Source organism: Heloderma suspectum, chromosome 4 (assembly GCF_057233095.1).
Source record: "Heloderma suspectum isolate Gila_16-S chromosome 4, 16-S_ref, whole genome shotgun sequence".
NCBI lineage: Eukaryota > Metazoa > Chordata > Lepidosauria > Squamata > Helodermatidae > Heloderma > Heloderma suspectum.
The window spans coordinates 216,006,113-216,012,167 of record NC_139461.1 but is presented as its reverse complement, the minus strand read 5'-3'; positions in this window follow the sequence as shown (position 1 = coordinate 216,012,167).

Genomic DNA, 6,055 nt, shown 5'->3' with positions numbered 1-6,055 from the left:
ACATATGAGCCAATCAGCTGGGGCCCTGGGGAACAGAAGTATCTTTCACAACTCAAATCCTCCTGAAGCTTTACGAGATTTTGTCCTGCTGTTCAACGGTCTTTGAATGTTTTCCAGAGACCTAAATCCCCATGCAGAAGAAGATTACAAAGAAACAACAAGGGAAAAGAGAGCAGACTACAGTCACACAGTCAGTAACGTGCTCTCTCCTTGGCACCAACCCTTTGCCCTGTTACCCAACTGTCCAGCTTAGAGGAACTGGCCCCTAGGCACACTGCTGGCTCCAAGGGTCAAGAAAATGTGTGCTGCTTCCCAGTGCAGCACAGACGTCCTGTTCTGTGTAACAGAGAGGCTCTGCTAAACATGACACAGAAGATGGCAGGAGCTACCTGGGTCAATTGCTAATTTATCCATGTGTAACCTCCCGCTCTCTCTGCCTTCTCAGGCATATAAGTTTGACGTTCCTACAGAACAAAGCTTTTTCAAAGTCATATTTAAAAAGCAGCACCTCCCCAACCCTGCAAATCAGAAAAATGTTTTATTGAAAATATGACATATCTCTCTCTTTGGGAAACAATACAAACAACACCTTTATCAGACAGCGCAAAATCTATTTAGAGTAGTATCATTTTTAGTGGTGGAGACTACCATTCACACACATCACCCAGCCTTAATACAGAAATACAAAAAGAATAGAATTAGCTTACTATATTCACTAGAGAAGGGTCTTTCTTCCTTCAAAGACCCTCTGAATGGAGCTGAAGGGGACCCTAGGAATCTTGCATGAAGGCAGAACATGGCATTTGGGGTGAGGCTTGGATTTATACTGTTGCATGATGCCAGCTCCTATGCTCATTGTCATAAATGGAAACTAATGTTTTAACCGTACTGACTGGTTACAATAGGGTGATCTAGTCTCCTCAAGAACCATTCCTCAGCTTAGGGTTACACCCTCTTGCTTACATCTTTTCTGATGCATCTTGTTTACAATTCTACAGAAATGTCTCAATCTATTCTTTGTGGTTTTACCCTGTTTAGTGCATGAACCCTATGGGCCAACACGTATTCTCATCATGTTCTCTTTTCCCCAGTTCAAGCTGACTTGATATAATAAGCCAAGAGAAAGCTTTGTATCAATGTTTATTGATCTCCAACATTCTCCCGCACCTCGGTGGCAGAAAATCAGAAGCAATTCAGGGTGCAAATATTTAGACAGAAAAAACTCCTACTGCTGGCTAGGGAATGCTGGGAGTTGTAGGACTTTCTTCTGTCTAAACATGCATAGGATTGCACCCTCCGAATCTGACACTGCTATGCTAATACCATCTTTTAAATAGCACCTGGCTTATTATCTGGCTCTGCATCAAGCTGTCTTCCTTGATGTTGTCAATGATATTTTGTAATTGGGTAACAGTTTGTTTTGTGTAAATACATAATTGCCAATATGTCTTCTTCTTCCATTATTAAAACCACTACCGGATGCAAAACCAAATTTAGCATTTCATTTTAAAATGGCAAGCTCATCTTCTAAATCAAACCCTTGTATGTCATATTTGCCTTACATCTATGATTGATAGTCAATAATGTTATGTTGTGGCCACAAAATGTGCAACACCTTCCCCATACAATCGATAAGCACTGATACGAATGTGCATGGATTCCCTTCTGTTTGACTTTTGATGTGGTTGTGCTCCTCCATGCCCACCCTCATGCTTAAACTCTTGTATGGTGTTTGCAGGCAAAATCAATTTCTATAATTCTAATTAATTCAGTACCTAATAATTCAGTATTTTTAAAATATTTTGAATAAATTGATACCTTCAGTGTTTTCTATTATATACATTGAAAAATTGTAAACTTTTTGCTGTTTGCTCAGTCATTTTATTCACCTGGTTTCCAATATAAGGTATGGTCTCATCCACACTGTTAATTATTGCCCCCCCCACATACACACATGCGCACCAAGACCACCCAGAACATTTCTAACACTTTCTTTGTTGCTTCTTCTGCCACTGTCACCAGTCTTTTTTGCATGTGGATCCTATCCTGATTCCATTGTTGCCATGCTCTGGTTGCTACCTTGAGAGAGAAGGTGCACGCTGGGGAAAAATTGGATCCATTGATGGCAGTCTGAGTTGGCAGAGTTTGATTTCCAGTGCTACAAATCAGGGATGTATGGACTGTGTGAAATACGTTCTGTCTGTGTTGCATGGATAGTCAGACACCTTTTATTCCATCATCCACCCATCAATGGAATCGGATTTTTTTTTGTTTCCGAATTTGTGCAAATTCACATGTGCAAATGTGTACAAATCCCCCCCAAACGCACATTTTCACGCTTTGGCCTGTGGGAGAAATGCACATTTTTTGTCAGGCTCTTTTATTTTGCATATTTGTTCTACGTCAAAATTCAAGAAGTTAGAAAAACTGGTCTGCAAGTCTGTGGAATCTGCCTGACTGGGGGGGGGGGGGAAGCCGGTCCGCTGTGGAATCCGCAGGCCAGATTCACGAAAATCCAAACTCATTTGGTTCCATTGCGGATTGCTCCAACGTCCCCACTACAAATACAGCACAGTCCTTTTCCAGCCCTGTCCTTCCCCCATGAAAAATTTCACATTTTATTCCAACGCACTTCTAATGTCTGGTGTGCTGGTCTCAGCTTTGGCAGAAGTCACAGGGAAAAAGTGGTTATTAATATGATCGCTGTCATTGGCTCTGGGCAACTGTTACACAGTGGGCCAGTTCACATGACCCAACAGCCCTTTGTGGGTTAATTTACCTGCGAGGAGCTGGAGTGTGTGCCGGCTGTTTTTAATATGCAGACCCTGGCTGAGTGTTGCCATGGCTTGTGATATCATGCAAACCCAACTGGTGGGGGTTATTTGAGGGTTGAACAAGCCAACCTAAAACAAACCATGGGTTCTGCAAGGGTTGTTTAACCCTCAAATAGCTCCGGCTAGCCGGGTTTGCACGACTTGCCAAGCCATGGAGACCCCTGCCCGGGGCTTGCACATTCATAATGGTGGATGGCACACACTGCAGCACCCCGAGGATTAATTAAACCACAGTGGGTTGTCATGTCATCTGAACCGGGGCAGTTCCACAGGGCAGTGGGTCTCACACCATGGTTCTGGAACATCTGACAGCTGTATCAAGCTTAAAGTCCCTGCTTCCCAGTCAAATGTGTCATCTCCATGTTGGTATATGTTGGCATTCAGGACAACTTTGAGCAGACTGAACTTGGTGCTCAGTTTGGAAGTTCAAAACCCTTTAACATACTGTATCTTGGTTCAAGTGTCCATTTGACTGCCAAAATTAGCAGCATTTTTCACACCATTTGGCCTTTAGAAGCAGTTGGTAGATTTGGGGGTTCAGTAACACAGTTCAGATTTGGGGTTCAGTATTCCAGTAACACAGTCCAAAAGAATTGTTTATGACTATCAGTCATGTTCAAGTTCTTATTTCATGCAAGGCTTTTTAGATCTTCTGGCAACTGACAGTGGTGGGGTCACTGTCAAGGTATATCCACGCAGTTGGTGGGGTCAAGGGCTGGCTTGGACAGAGTGATGCTTGGAGTTGGGGTCCTATAAGGAAATATAACAAGAGTATCTAAAACCAACAACCCTCCCCCTCATTGATTTTGTTTGCAACACCTTATATACTTATTTTATATTTAAAACAAATAAAAGATTCATGAAGATTAAACATCATCATACACATAAACTATATGATCTCATACCATTTAGGCCAAATGTCCTCAACAGATAGAGCCTTGTGTGGCGCAGAGTGGTAGGTGGCAGTATTGCAACCGAAACTCTCCCCACGACTTGAGTTCGATCCCAGAGGAAGCTGGGTCCCAGGTAACTGACTCAGGTCGACTCAGCCTTCCATCCTTCTGAAGTTGGTAAAATGAGTACCCAGCTTGCTGGGGGAAAGGTAGTCATGACTGGGGAAGGCAATGGCAAACCACCCCGCTACAGTCTGCCTTGAAAATGCCAGTACAAGTGGCGTCCGTCTAGGAGTCAGCAATGACTCGGTACTTGCACAGGAGGAACCTTTCCTTTCCTTTCCTTTCCTTTCCTTTCCTTTCCTTTCCTTTCCTTTCCTTTCCTTTCCTTTCCTTTCCTTTCCTCAACAGATGTCTTATCACTTACCAAGTTATAAACCCATAATTTATTAACCTTTTCATGGATTTGTCTTCTACTTTTAGAATTTCTTAATTATTTTACAAAGTTTTTATATTATACATTACAATTGAGGTTTCAGTAACATAAGTGTGTATTATGTCTTGTGTTGACAATTTTTTACTTTTAGTTATTATATGCTACATATTTTTTTTTATAAAATCCCAAATGTTCCCAAATTGGATAAGATTAGAATTAAATAGAGCAACAACACTGGTGTGTATATGTGGTAAGATACTCAAATCTGGTTTGCATGTAATGACAACCCATACTACGTTGGTATAGGCTGTTGTTGAATTGTTGGGTTGTTATTACAAGCGAACCCTAGAATCATAGAATCATACTAGGGTTGGAAGGGGCCTACAAGACCATCGAGTCCAACCCCCTGCTCAATGCAGGAATCCAGGTCAGAGCATCCCCGACAGATGGCTGTCCAGCCTCACCTTGAATGCCTCCAGTGTGGGAGAGCCCGCTACCTACCTAGGTCATTGGTTCCATTGTCGTATTGCTCTAACAGTCAGGAAGTTTTTCCTGATGTTCAGCCGGAATCTGGCTTCCTGTAACTTGAGCCCATTATTCCGTGTCCTGGGATAATCGAGAAGAGATCCTGGTCTTCCTCTCTTGTGACAACCTTTCAAGTGCTTGAAGAGCACTATCATGTCTCCCCTCAGTCTTCTCTTCTCAAGGCTAAACATGCCCAGTTCTTTCAGTCTCTCTTCATAGGGCTTTGTTTCCAGGCCCCTGATCATCTTTGTTGCCCTCCTCTGAACCCTCTCCAGCTTATCTGCATCCTTCTTAAAGTGCGGTGCCCAGAACTGGATACAGTTCTCCAGATGAGGCCTAACCAGTGCTGAGTAGAGGGGAACTAGTACTTCCCGGGATTTGGAAGCTATGCTTCTATTAATGCAGCCCAAAATAGCATTTGCCTTTTTTGCAGCCACATCACATTGTTGGCTCATATTCAGCTTGTGATCGACAACAATTCCAAGACCCTTCTTGCTTGTAGTGTTGTTGAGCCATGTATCCCCCATCTTATAACTGTGCATTTGGTTTCTTTTTCCTAGGTGCAGAACTTGGCATTTATCCCTATTAAATTCCATTCTGCTGTTTTCTGCCCAGAGCTCCCGTCTATCAAGATCACTTTGGATTTTGTTTCTGTCTTCCAAGGTATTAGCTATCCCGCCCAATTTTGTGTCATCTGCAAATTTGATCAGCATTCCCTCCTCCTCCAAGTCATTAATAAAAACGTTGAAGAGCACTGGGCCCAGGACTGAGCCCTGCGGTACCCCACTCATTACCTCTCCCCAGTTTGAGAAGATTCCACTGATAAGCACTCTTTGAGTCCGATTCTGTAACCAACTGTGGATCCACTGGATCGTTGTTTCATCTAGCCCACTTTGAGCTAGTTTGCTTATCAGGATGTCATGGGGCACTTTGTCGAAAGCTTAGTTGAAGTCAAGGTATATTATGTCCACAGCATTCCCACAGTCCACAAGGGAGGTTACCTGATCAAAAATGAGATCAGATTCATCTGGCAGAATTTGTTCTTGACAAATCCATGTTGGCTTCGAGTAATCACTGCATTGTTTTCAAGGTGCTTACAGATGGATTACTTTATCAACTGCTCCAGAATTTTCCCAAGGATTGATGTCAGGACTGACTGGTCTGTAGTTCCCAGGTTCCTCCTTTTTACCCTTTTTGAAGATAGGAACGTTAGCCCAGTCGTCTGGCACGTCACCCGTCCTCCATGATATCTCAAAGAGAATAGACAGTGTTTCTGAGAGTTCTTCTGCCAGTTCCTTTATTACTCTAGGGTGCAGTTCATCTGGCCCTGGAGATTTGAACTCATTCAAAGTAATTAGGTGTTCCTT